The following is a 14,791-nucleotide window of genomic DNA, read 5'->3' as shown; positions in this document are numbered from 1 at the left end:
TTCTCTATCTCAGAACATGGCCTACGTCGCTGCTCAAGCTATGTACTACCTGGTCGTTGGTTCCCGACGAGTTCAACAGCTTGACGACCTCGAACGGGCGCATTCGGATCTTGTGGCTAGGGAAGTTGAGTTGAAGTGTCGAGTCTTGGAACTGGAGAAAGCAACTCGGGGCTTCAACGAGAAGTATGATTTGCTTACTGCTAAAAAGGCATCTTTGGAGGATGTTCGATCATCGCTAGAGGCTCGTGTTAATGTTTTGACCCAGTCTAACGAGGGTTTGATGATCCATAATGAAAGCTTGGACTGGGATCTTTATGATCATGACCGAGAGTTGGATGCGATGTGAGTGGAGCTAGAATCGTTGCGTGTAGATCGGGACTGGTTGTTGCATGTTGGTGTTGTGCGTATGATGGATAAGCTAATTGAACATCTGGAGTTCATAGGTGGTGTCAGTAGAATTCGTCACACTGCATTTGTTGCGGGTGAAGAATCTGGGCATGTTGGTTGGAAAGCTGAGATTGATGTTGGGACCTATGATCCGCATGTTAGTGATTCTCGTTCGATCCATACATCCAGTCTTGAGGATGCTCTGTTGGCGTTTGCGCCAATGTATTACGCTGCGATTGTTGGTTTGGGGCAGTTGGATATGGCTGGTCTCAGGCTCCTGTGTGCTTTTGATGATGGTGACAATCCTATGGACAGTCTTGGACACCATGGTGGTGTAGTTGGTCTTGGCGCAGGTATGGGCGGTGGTGGTGATGGCAATGTTATCGGTGGCGTTGGTGGAGGCGGTCTTGAATTTGGTGCTGGTGGAGGCGGTCTTCAAGTTGGTGATGGTAGTGTTGGTGGGGACAGTGGTGCTGTTGAGGATACTGTTGGTGGTGTTGGTGGAGGCGGTGGTGTTGTTGAAGATGGTGCTGGTGGAGATGGCATTGAAGATAATGTTGGTGGTGCTAGTGGTGGAGGCGGTGCCGCTGGTGGATATGGTGCTTGTGGAGGTAATCTTTGATCTGGGCTTGTCCCTTGTGCTACCCTTCGGGGCGTGAAATATGGTTTACTGTTTGTATTGTCTTTTTCCTTGTTTTCGTTAGGCCCTGTGTGGCCTATGTTTTTTTTGAATGTAATTGAACAATCATGTATTGGTACTTTGTGTTGATGCTTATGTCTTTGTACTGTTTGTGTTCTAATTTTGGATTCTTTGGCCTTTTCGACTTTGCGACGTTTCTGTTTGATATATTCTCTAATACATCTAGATTTAATATATATGCCATGCTCTAATGCCTTCTATATTTGATACATGTTCCATGAGCGAATGCATTGGTATATTTGATATATGTGACATGCGTTAATGCATTGGTATATTTGATATATGTGTCATGCTCTAATGCATTGGTATATTTCGTGAAGGCATTAAGGTTTATATTTTGTGTGGATACTCTGAGTATCTTTGTGGCATTTTAAAGTATGGATACACTTAGTATCCTCTATGTAATGCATTTTATTTTTCTGAAAATAAGAACTTGTATTGTCAAATACACTAAGGTTTTCATTTTTGAGATACACAATATTTTCCGTTATCATGATAAGATATTTGGCATTTCGACACGCTAAGGTTCGTAATCGGATCACACTGAGTGTCCGTTTGCTGGTCCGGGTGATCAGTCTGGCCATAATTCACTTTCTGATGTGTGCTACCCCTTCTATATAGGGGTTTGCTCAGCGACAACTCGAGACGTCTTCTAGAAATGGAATTTTTTCAGATGCCTTTCGTTCCATGTCCTTGGTATTGGTCGTCCCTCAATTATTTCGAGAGAGTAGGACCTGTTACGATCTGCCGCGACCACTTTGTATGGTCCTTCCCATGTTGCTCCTAGCTTGTCGCGAGGTTGTGCGTGGCTGGCCTCATTCCGCCGCAGGACATGGTCTCCTATTAGAAAAGCTTTTGCCTTTACCTGTTGGTTGTAATATCCCTCCACAGCCTTTTTGTATGCCGCTTGGCGCATGCTGGATCGCTCTCGGTGCTCCTCCAGGAGATCCAAATTTTGTCTCAGGTCCTTGTCGTTTTCCTGTGTAGCATCCCAAAAATATGACCCAAAAATTTCGTTTTTCATTTAATAGAATAGTACTCCCAAAAACATAATCAATACAAACCAAATAAATAAGTGTATCAAACATCATCTCAAATCAGAGTAAATCACAAAAGTGGAACTATGTGGTGTGTGCCATGCAATCACCCCGAGCTCTTCCCCTTGGAACCAGAAGTACCTGAAACATAAACTAAAAACCGTAAGCATAAAGCTTAGCGAGTTCCCCAAGCTACCCATACCATACATAATAAATGATAGATCACATACTAGGCCCCCGTCCTCCATTGGGCCCCGCCCGACATCGAGCCCCGCTCGGTATACATATCTGTTATTCTTAGCTCCCGCCTAACATCGGTCCCCGCCCTCTATACACATACAATATATATCACATAATCATGCTAAAATATACAATGATCATAAAACAATGACATACGATTCAGTCATCGGGTCTCTCCCGACATCGAGCCCTGCCTGGTATACATAGCAGCACATAACACATGCAAGGGTCACGCAGACTCCTAGCATTCTAACATAAACAATAAGGGTCGGCATTGGTGCCTTCGACCCATTAAACACGGTGAGGAAACTCACATCAATCGACAGGTAAAAGATCCTATACTCGCTGCTGCTGTGGACCGACGAATCCCCGAGCTATCAATACCAAATAACATCCAATTAATAATTGGATTCCAATCCATAGCTACCAGTCCATGATTAGGGTAAAAAGACCATTTTACCCCTGACTTAATTTGGACCAAGACTTAGGCCCAAACCCATAATCCAAAAGGCCCAAAATCCAACTAACCATTCAAGGCCCACACTTGGCCCAATTTTACAAATTGGGCCCAAACCCTTACATGGGCCTACCCTAAAGCCCACCCATTCTACTAGTCCAAAATACTTGTACTCAGATGGCCCAACAAGGACCCAATCACTTAAGCCCAAAAGGAAGGCCAAACCTCGAAGCCCAACACACAAAACCCATCAGACTGAGTATGCGGGGCGTACTCAGCTGTACGCTAAGCGTACCCATTAAATGGCTTGTACGTCGTGAGTACAGACTTGTACGCCCAGTGTACTCATCCATGAATCCAAACCCTCTTTAAGCACTTTATGCTTAAGACCAGAAGTCGAAACCATATGTCTAATCCCTAAAAAAATGTTTAGAACCATTAAGTAACTGACTTGGTGACTTTGTATGCCCCAAAAGGACCCAAATTCAACATTTGGCACTTTACAATCACTAAATGGACATAATCTCATGCATGGGTGATTCTAAACCCTAAAGGTTCCAAATTTATGGACTTTGAACCTCAGAATCACCGAGAGTGGCAAAGCATAGCTCCTGGAGTGGTGGAAAACCACTAGATCTAATTCATGGGGCCAAAAGGGTCCAAAACTCATATAAACTATATCTAAGCTTCTAATGAACAAGATCATAGCTTTTTACCTCAAACAACTTGGAAATGGAGTAGAGAATCAGGATCCACAAGCTCTTCCTTGATCAACAACCTTACACTAAACTTCTTCTTATGAACTAAAACACACCAAGAAGCACACAATGAGCTCAAAATCACAAGGAAAGGTCTAGGGTTTCGAGTATGAGGCTATAAGGTCAGTGGAGGCTGAGAAATAAGGGTAACATGAGCCATAAATGTGATTATATAGTGTCCAACCCCAAAAATTAGGGTTTTACTAAATGCCACATACGCCCCGCATGCATATGTGTATGCCTTGATCCCACCTCACATGAGTACGCTAAGCGTACCATGTGGTACACCCCGCGTACTCGCTTTACAAATTGTACGCTAAGCATACCACGTGGTACGCCCCGCGTATTACACAAGGACCAAAAATGAAACTTTTCAACAATGAAGGGCAATAATGAAACATACCAGGATTCAAGTGTTACATCCTGGCTTTGGAAGTGTGTTATTCGTATTGAGCCTATCATTAATTTTGCTGGTAGCATTGCTTCTGCGCCGTATGCCAGGCTGAACGGAGTTTCATTTGTGCTTGTACGAGGGGTGGTTCTGTATGACCTTAGTACTCCTGGTAGTTCATATGTCCAATTGCCTTTGGATTTCCCGAGTCGCTTCTTGATTCCATTTACAAGTGTCTAGTTAGACACTTCCGTCTGCCCGTTCGTCTGAGGGTGCACCGCAGATGTAGAGCTTTATTCAATGCCCCATTCTACGAACCAGTCTTTGAATGGATTCTCGGCAAACTGTAGGCCATTGTCGCTGATTTAGACTTTGGGTGTCCCGATCCTTGTGATGATGTTGTCCCATAGACACTTCATCTTCTGCCTTCCCGCGGTACACGCCAATGGTTCAACCTCTATCCACTTTGTGAAATAGTCCACAACTATGACCAGGAATTTGATTCTACCAGGGGCTTCTGGAAATGGTCCTATGATGTCAATCCCCATTGGTAGAATGGCCATGGGTTGACAATGCTCGTTAGTGGCGGGGAGAAAGCTTGGCATTTTGCACATGTGCGAGTGAGCTTGGAGGCGTCTTTGTGGATGTCTGGCCAGTAGAGTCCTATTCAGAGTATCTTCCCTATAAGGGCTCTGGCTCCCTCGTGGGCTCCTGTCGGGCCCACGTGAGCCTCATGAAGGGCCTGCTATCCTAATGCCCTATCTATGCATCTGAGCCATGGGGTCGTGTATCATTTTCTGTATAATATCCATCCAAAGATAGCGTACTGTGGGGCCTGTATTCTTGTCTTGCGAGTGTCGGCGTGGTTGTCTGGAAGGACTCCATGTTGTAAGTAGTCTATGATGGGTATCATCCAGTTGGGTTGTGTTGTAGATAAGGAATGGACTCGTCTCTCGGCGATACTCCTTTCTTTGAGTACTTCTACCAAAACTTCTTTGGATAGGTGGCCAAAACATGTTGATGATAGCTTACTTAAGGCGTCAGCGCGGTTGTTGCTTCCCCTGGGTATTTGTTTGGTGGAGAAACTTCTGAGTGAGCTTGTGATCTGCTGAACAGCTTTCACATACTTTTCCATCCTCTTATCTTTTGCTTCAAACTCCCCCTTGATTTGGTTAGTGGACAGTCTAGAGTCAGTGAGGGCCGTTACTTTCTCTGCTCCCATCTTTACTGCGAGTCTTAAACCAGCCAACAAGGCTTCATACTCGGCTTCATTGTTAGATGTATGGAAGTCCAAGCGTAGGGCATACGTTACTTATTTGTCTGTGGGGCTGGTTAGGATGACGCATGCACCAGATACTTCTTTTCTGGAGGCCCCATCGGTATATAGGGTCCAAACCTGCCCGTCTTCCTCATGTTGTGGTTCCCCATGTGTACTCTCTTCCATTTGCTTTTACAGTTCTCCTGGTATTTCTAGTAAAAAATCTTCTAGCACCTACCCTTTAATTCTCATTCGAGGATGGTAGCTGATGTCGTGTTCTCCCAATTCGATGGCTCATTTTGCGAGGTGCTCTGAGGTTTCTAGCTTTAGGAGTATTTGTTTAATTAAGCTGCTAGTTAGAACTTCTATTTGGTACGCTTGTAAATTCGCCTCAGTCACCGAGCGCCGTACACCTATGCCAGTACTATCTTTTCGATGATAGGGTAGCTGAGCTCCGGTCCTTGCAGCGCTCGGCTAACAATGTAAATTGGGAGATGTTTTCCTTGTCGTTTCACTACCAGTACTGACGAGATGGATTCGTTAGATGATGACAAGTACATTTGGAGTGTCTCGCCAGGAGTTGGGCTGGCCAACATGGGTACCGAGTGTAGCACCTTGTTTATTTTGTGTAGCGCTGCTTCGGCTTCCGTCGTCCAACGGAAGTTGTTTTTCTTGATGCATCCTTTAAGTGTGTCAAATAGTTGCATCGCCTTCTCAGCTGACTTGGAGATGAAACGACTCAACACGATTAGCTTACCGTTACTTCTTTGATCTTTGTTATCTTGGTGGGGTAGGGTTGTATTCCTTCATTTGTAATGTAATACCCCAGAAACAATCCTTCTTCTACCCCGAAGGTGCACTTTGCGAGGTTCAATTTCATCTTTACTTTCTCTAGGCACCGTAGGGTTTCTTCAACGTCCGCTAGCAGCCTTTGTTCGTCTGGGCTCTTTATGACCATGCCGTCCACGTAGACTTCGATGTTTCGGCCAATTTGGTTGACAAAAAGGGAATCGACCAATCTCTAGTAAGTTGCGCATGTGTTTTCAATCCGAATGACATTTTTTGGTAGCAAAAAGCTCCATCGTCTGTATAAAAGGCAATCTTCACCTTGTCTTCCTTGCTCATGAGAATTTGATGGTACCCCTTGTATGCATCTAAGAAACACTTCCACTGGAAACCGTGCAAGGATTCTACCTTTTGGTCTATTTATGGGAGCGGGTAGCAGTCATTTGGGCATGCCTTGTTTAAATCTGAGTAGTCAATACACATACTCCATCTCTCTTTGTATTTTTTGACCATGACTGGGTTGGAAATCCATGTTGGTAAGGTTGCCTCCTGGTGGATGTTGGCTTTGGTTAGCTTGGCCACCTCTGTGTTTATTGCCTTGTTCCTGTTTCCCCCTTGGACATGCTTTTTTTGCTTTATCTCCTTGGTTCCGGGCATGATCATCAGCTTGTGTTCTATCACTCCTCAATCGACTCCCACCTTATCGGTGGGGGTCCATGCGAATACATGCTTGTATTTCTTCAGGAGCTCTATCAATGCTTGTCTTGTCTTCAGGGGAAGAGTTACCCCTATGCTGACTGGTTGGTCTAGGTACTCCCGGTTGATGACCTCTTTTCCTTCGGGTCCTTCTAAGCGAGGCCTCTTTGATTCTTCGGAGATTTCTTTGCTTGCATGATTTCATTACACTTTAGAGCCTGTGGTGGGGTTTCCAGAACCGTTCCTGGTCCCTGGCTCGTGCCAAAATTCAATACCCCATGGATGGTTGAAGATATTGCCCCGAATGTCAGTAGTGTTGTCCGTCCCAATATGACATTGTGCTCGGAGGGGCGTCGTACGATGAAAAAGTCGATGACGGCTTTCTTGATTCTGCTTTTGTCGTGGCTGGTGAGCGTACGTGGTAAATGAATCGTACCTAGGGGCCATATGCTATTCCCCGCAAATCGGCTTCAACCCTTCCTTCTATTTGTCTGTCAGCAACCAGAAGCAGTGTTCGTAGATGATATCCATTAAGCTTCCTGTATCGACATATACATGGTGAATGGTGACGTCTCTGATGGACCCTTGAATTATCAACGGGTTGTCCCCTCTCCAGCCCAGCGGCCTTAGGGCAATTGGTGAGAAGGTCAAGCCTCGCATTGCCCCTGTGATGTTGTTTACGTCGCATGCGTGTTCCATCCTTCCCCGCTTCTGATGTATCATTAAAATCTTCTGGCGGTAGTTTCCTCCTCTGCATCGAACTTCGCACGTTGGATTCGAGAAATCTCCTTTATGTTTCCCTTTAACTGTTTTTCTTCAATTTCGCGCTTCAAGACTGAGCAGTTGTTTGTGTCATGCGTTCTGCTTTTGTGATATTCATAGTAGCGCGTTTTTTGTTCCCTTGTCTGCTGGTTTATCGGCGACGGTGTATATTTCTTCTCATCGTCCTTGTCTGTCGTCTCTTGTGAAAGTTCTGATTCGTTTGTCCCGTCCATGGTACCTATGCCATCCTTTCCTATCGTCCCAGCTTGGTCGGTTGCTCTTTGCGGCTGGGCAGACATGGCGTTTAGGTACGCTTGCTTCGAGGCCTCCCCTTCTTCCTGTTGTAAGTACCTCTCAACCTTCTCTTTTATTTCTACTCGCATCTGGGTTTTCTTTCCCATAAGCTTCTGGGAAAGCGGGCCAGGGAGAAGGTCCCACGTGAATGCCCCGACGATCAGTCCTTCGTCATGCCCTGGCACGTCGAGGGTTGCATTTGTAAACTAGGTAAAGTACTCCTTGACTATCTCCCCTTCCCTTTGTTTACATCCGATTATGGAGTGTGAATCTCCTTTGTATTGGCGCAACTACATGAAGTTGGTTAAGAAAAGGTATTTCAGTTGACAAAAGTTGTAAATGATTCCTGGTCGGAGTGTCTTGAACCATGTTCCAACATTGCCATCGAGTGTTGTAGGGAGGTACATACAACAAAAATGTTCATCGAGTTTGAGGGATGTCATGGTCCATTCGTACGTGTCGATGTGGTTGTCCGGGTCTGTGGTGCCGTTGTAGGTTTTGAGATTGGGTAGCTTGGCGTATTGGGTATCTCAGAGTCCAATAGTTCTTTCACGAATGGCGAGGTTACGCTTCTTGAGAGGCAATCTTGGTTCAGGGTTTGCTGTGTATAGTGGCAGGTGGGCTGTTGCATCACCAGTTATGGTTTGTAACACCCGTGTTTCTAGGCTAGGCATTAATGATGATGTAATAGTCTAGGTTAACCTTTGTAACTCGTTTTGAAATAATAAGAATGTATTATTTGAGTATTATGTGTTTATTGCTTAATTGTGTGATTTAAATGAATTAAGGATAAAAATAAGCGATAAAATAAAATATTAGATAAGCCTGATATCTATGAAGGAAGTTGTACTTCCGAAAATATAAAGAATGCCGAAATCCGAGTTATAACGAAGAAGTTATGACCTGTCGAAGTTTCGCGACAGAACCGGTACGACACTTCGTGACGTAAATAGTGAATTTACGATAGAGCGATATTTAGCCTTAGTGATCTAAACGAAAGTCGTAGAATACGTTAAACCGAGAGCGTGCATAAAAAGAACGTCTAAATCTGACTTCGTATGAGGAAGTTATGATTTTTCGAAATTTCGACTTAGTGGTATCCAGCCCAAAGTTCGAATATGAGATCGAGTGATTTCTAGCCGAAACAATCTAAACGAGAATCGAAGATGTCGTCGATAGTAGTCCAACGGTAAAAAGATAGACGAAAACGGACGTCAGATGAAGAAGTTATGAATTTCTAACGGAGTTTTCCTGTCCCGGCCTACTAAAAATAATATAATAAAAATAAAGTCAAAATTAGCCGACGAGTCTAAACGAGAGTTGTAGAGAATAATCTCACCTACGCGTGGATATAAAGAACATCGAAAACGGAGATCATATGCGAGAGTTATGATTTTCTGAAGTTCGAGGCACGCTTACCAAAGGGGGAACGCCCCGCGTTCAAATAGGGAACGCCCCGCGTTCGGAGCCCAGAGCCTGTCCCGTCGCATGTCAAGTCCGAAGTTCGTAAGCCATGACGCACGGTGGAACGCGCTGCGTTCGTTCAGGGAACGCGCTGCATTCGAGACCAGATTCACCCTATAAATAGATCACAAGTGCAGCCGAGTTTGGTTGCCAAATTTCTTCTCTCTCACTCCATATTACCTCGTTTTACGGGAAAATTATACCCCCAAAGCCCCGGTATTATCTCGAGACCCGAAGCGAGTCCCGAAGCCCCGAAGATCCCGAGAAACAGAGTTCCCGAGCTGAAACTCTGCCCGCGAGAAGCCCAGTTTTTGTGGAGATCTCCCGGTTTCATCGAAGAATATTATTTTAAGAGCCGTAGTGCTGTCCGATCATCGTCTTATCAAGTGAGTGTATATTCCTTTTCTTCTAACACATAGATACGAAGTATATTCCAGTTTTTGTGAAGATCTCCCGGTTTCATCGAAGAATATTATTTTAAGAGCCGCAGTGCTGTCCGATCATCGTCTTATCAAGTGAGTGTATATTCATTTTCTTCTAACACATAGATACGAAGTATTCTCTGCAAAATACGTGTATGTGTTTGTATATTATTTGCTTATTTGAAATAATTGTTGAATGAATGATTTGTACAGGTTTTAAGCTGTATATAAATGTATATATTTTTATCTACTAATATGTTGGGTAGAACATGGGTAGACAGTTGTTGTGTGATGAAATAAAATGATGAGAGGCCTCGATGTTGTTGTTGATCTAGTCATCTAGCGGAGTATGGATGACGACCACGGACTCTTTCTAGACTGTCAAGTGGAACGCAGGTAGGTTCATAACCTGTAGGTGTTGTGAACAATGTGTTCACCGGTGTACTCTATTCCCCTCATGGTTGCCTTTAGGACATCTATTGTTGAGGAAACCCCTTTGCAGTAATGTCCATCCCGATGAAAATCCTAGATTAGGTCCCTCGTAATAGTTATTGTTTTAGGGACGTAAAGTGAGGATAACGGGAATGGATAATCGGGTATTTGTTGGTTGGTGAAATTAAATATAATTATTTATTGTGGGTTGAAAACCCTATATGCTCACCAGGCTCCCAAGCTTGACCCACTCAGTTTTATTTTGCATTACAGGTAGTGGCGCCAGAGCATAAGTTGGAGGACTTATGAAGTTATTTTGTTTATAGGCCTGTAGTTGTATATAACTGTTGTATGGCTTATAATGTGCCGTTTATGCTTTTGTGTCTGTATCGGAACATGACATTCCGAGTTTTGATTATATATGAAAATACATTTCTTTAAGAAATGCTTTGATAAATCTTATTTTATCATATTGTGTTTTGGGAACAAATTCCGCAACTCTTTTAATCAAAGAATTACTTTGAAATTATATTAAAAGCATAAATTAAATCGGTCTTTTCTGGCTGTGATTTTGGGGATGTCACAGTTGGTATCAGAGCATTAGTTTAAGCGAACTAGGAATTTGTAGGATTTCTAGACTTAAACTTAGAATGCTAAGTGAAGATTGTGAGATGAGTGTCTGTTGTATTTTAGACACGAGCACTAGTTTATTTTAGGAAAGTTGCCTGAAATGATTTTATGTGCTAAATGTTATATGTTTGCCATATATGATATTATTTGTTCGGATCTACGGTTTATTGCCAACTGAATCTGGAAACCTTATGTGTTTAGGGATCTAAGCGTAGGACTACGGTATTAGAACTAGCATGTAAACGTTTCGGAGTGATTTGGATAATTTATTTATCTATCGAGAATAAGGATCTAAATTCACCTTATTCGGTGTATAGATCAACAATGGAAAGAATAAGAAGCGGAGTTGGAAACGTGAACGAAAACAGAAATCAACCACCTGTAATCGAGCAGATACCTGTTGTAGCAGCAGCACCTGAGCCAATGACAATGGCTGGTGTAAAATTGATGATTCAGACGATGTTGGATCGTCAGATGGAAGAAACTAGACATCTGCTTCAGCAAAATCATGAAGAACCTTCGATGCCGATTGTACAACCAGAATTAAGTGAAGGGCAGTCGGAAGGAGGAAACTTCAGTGGGATTATTAGTCAAGCCAACCCACTGTTGGTTAGAAATAACAACCGGGATGGTGGAAATGATGGACGAGGATGCAAGTATAAAGATTTCATGGCATCCAAACCACCATGTCTATCCGGAAGCCCGACGCCGGTAGAAGTTATAAACAGGATCTTCGAAATGGGGACAATGTTTGAAAGTTGCGAATGCAGCAACAGGCAGAAGACCGCTCTTGCGATCCCTTTGTTAAAATCTGGAGTATTGAGTTGGAGGAAGCTATTAGCCGACTCGATGCCCAAGGGAGAAGCTAGCAGGATGTATTGGGAAGACTTTATGGAACAACTGAAACTGCAATAGTGCTCAGAGCAGGACCTTCTGGAAATCAATAATGAGTTTCAGAATTTGAAGAAGGGAAAAATGAGCGTTACTGAATACGCTGCAAGTTTCACAGAAAAGATGAAGCTTATCCCATACCTAGTTCCAACAGAACTCTCAAAGGTCAATAAGTTTTCCCTCGGATTACCAGCGGACTTTGGTCCAATGGTTAAGCAAGCAACCACATTGAAAGCCGCCATCTGGGCTGCTAAAAATGTTGAGACCCAGATCAGGGAGAAGGGTCTGGAGAGGTCATAGGTTGGAGAGAAGAGGAAGTTCGACAGACCCTCGGGGTCCAGCAAAAAGGGTAAATTCTCGAAGTCTAGTTCGAGAGGAGGTGGAGGAGGCGAAGCAAAATGGTGCGACAAATGCAAGAAGAAGCATCATGGGAAATGTCGCGGGGAAGCCACATGCTTCAAATGTGGAAAGACAGGGCACTATGCCAACGGGCACATCTTGAGGGATTGTCCAAAAAAGAAGGAGGCAGCAAAACCCAACATTCCACCAAAGCCGAAGGCGAGAGCCTTTCAGATGACACTGGAAGCTGCTAAAGAAGAAGCTGATGTCGCTTTAGGTACCTTTCTCGTAAACGAATTGCCTGCCCAAATTTTGTTTGACTCAGGAGCCAACTACTCCTTTATATCGCATGAATTTGGTAGAAAACTAGCTTTGCCTGTTGATAGACTAGATAATGCTTTATTAGTCGAAGGTTCTAGTGGCAAGTTTATACCTGTTAGCCATCGTATGAAAAACGTCTTAATTGATTAGAATGGGAATATGTTCCACGAGGAATTATTTCCTATTGAGTTAAATGGTTTCGACATCGTGCTGGGAATGGATTGGCTTAGCGCCAATGATGCCGAAATACTGTGCAAGAAGAAGATTGAAAAACTAAACCCGCCAGGGAAAGAGTCATTAATGGTGTATGGGGACAAACGCATAGTGAATTCTGGGATTATTTCTCTAATGAAAGCCAGAAAGTGTTTGGCCAAAGGATGTACATCATATTTGGCATTCGAGATTGATGCAAAGAAGGAGAAAAAGGAGATGAAGAGCATTCCTGTCGTGTGTGATTATCCGGAAGTATTTCCCGAAGATCTTCCTGGATTACCGCCTGATCGACAAGTAGAATTTCGTATTGACTTGTTACCAGGAATGACGCCAATAGCAAAAGCACCTTACCGACTAGCGCCAACGAAGATTAAGGAGCTAATGATGTAACTTCAGGAGTTATTGGACAAAGGTTTCATTACACCTAGTTCATCACCCTGGGGAGCTCCAGTGTTATTCGTAAAGAAAAAGGACGAGAGTATGAGGATGTGCTATGATTACAGAGAGCTGAATAAGGCAACAATAAAGAATAGATATCCATTGCCAAGGATTGATGACCTGTTCGATCAGCTACAAGGTTCAAGCTATTTCTCAAAGATCGATCTTAGGTCAGGATATCATCAGCTGAAGGTGAGAGAGCAGGATATCGAGAAGACTGCATTCAGAACACGATATGGACACTACGAGTTCTTGGTTATGTCGTTTGGACTAACCAATGCTCTAGCAACATTCATGGATTTAATGAACAGGGTTTGTAATCCGTTCCTTGATAAATCTGTGATAGTGTTCATAGATGACATTCTGATTTATTCGAAAAGCCAAGAGGAGCATGGAAGACACTTGCGAGAAGTGTTGGAAGTCTTGAAGAAGGAGAAGTTGTATGCTAAGTTCTCCAAATGTGATTTTTGGGTTTGAGAAGTCCAATTCTCAGGTCACGTGGTCAACCAAGAAGGGATAATGGTTGATCCAGCAAAGATTGAAGCTGTGATGAAGTGGGAACAACCGAAAAGTGCCACGAAGATCTGAAGCTTTTTGGGATTAGCTGGATATTACCGAAGGTTTATCCAAGGCTTTTCTTTGATCACTACTCCATTAACAACTTTGACTCACAAAGGAGCTACTTATGCTTGGAGTGATCAACACAAAGAAGCATTCGAGTTGCTAAAGAAGAAGCTATGTGAAGCACCGATTCTTTATCTACCCGATGGAGTTGAAGACTTCGCTGTCTATAGCGATGCGTCTGGTGTTGGGTTGGGTTGTGTTTTGACCCAAAGAGAAAAGGTGATAGCATATGCATCTCGACAGCTGAAAGAGCATGAAAAGAACTACCCCACTCATGATTTGGAGTTGGCAGCGGTAGTTTTCGCTCTAAAAATATGGAGGCATTACCTCTATGGCACGAAGTGCAAACTTTTCACTGATCATAAGAGTCTCCAATATCTCTTTAATCAGAAAGAATTGAATATGAGGCAACGACGCTGGCTAGAGTTACTTAAGGACTACGACTGTGAGATACTTTACCACCCCGGTAAAGCAAATGTTGTCGCTGATGCTCTCAGTCGGAAAGTCAATCTTGAAAGAAAAAGGCCAAGAGCGTTGAGAATAGAAGTTGTCTTGACAATTGTGGAGAATATAAAGAAAGATCAAGAAGAAGCTTCAGAAAAGAATGACCGAAAGGAGGAACGTTTGGGCAAAACGTTAGTATTCGGTACAAACAGTCATGGACTGAAGGTATTCCAAGATCGGATTTGGATACCTAAGTTAGTAGGAGTAAGAGATCTTCTGATGGAAGAAGCTCACAAAACCATGTACTCGATACATCCCGGTAGCACTAAAATGTATAGGGACCTAAAACCTTATTACTGGTGGCCGACGATGAAGCTTGATATTGCAAAGTATGTGGCCGAGTGTGTGACATGTGCAAGAGTTAAGGCACAACATCAGAAACCATATGGGAGTTTAGAACCTTTACCTGTACTGATGGGTAAGTGGGAAGACATTGCCATGGACTTTGTCACTAAACTGCCCAGAACAAAGAATGGTCGCGACATGATTTGGGTGGCCGTGGATCGCTTCACTAAGAGTGTGCACTTCATAGCAGCCAACGAGAAATGGTCTATAGATAAGCTTACGAATTCTTACGTGAAAGAAATTATGAGGCTTCACGGTGTGCCATTAATGATTGTATTAGATCGTGACAGTCGTTTCACCTCGCGATTTTGGAAGAGTCTACAAGAGGAATTGGGTACCAAGTTGTGTTTGAGTACAACTTACCATCCAGAGACTAATGGTCAGAGTGAACGAACGATACAA

The sequence above is a fragment of the Lactuca virosa genome, chromosome 1, assembly GCF_052849685.1.
Source record: "Lactuca virosa cultivar CGN04683 chromosome 1, Lactuca_virosa_CGN04683_v6, whole genome shotgun sequence".
In the NCBI taxonomy this organism is placed as follows: domain Eukaryota; kingdom Viridiplantae; phylum Streptophyta; class Magnoliopsida; order Asterales; family Asteraceae; genus Lactuca; species Lactuca virosa.
Note: the sequence above shows the minus strand (reverse complement) of the source record.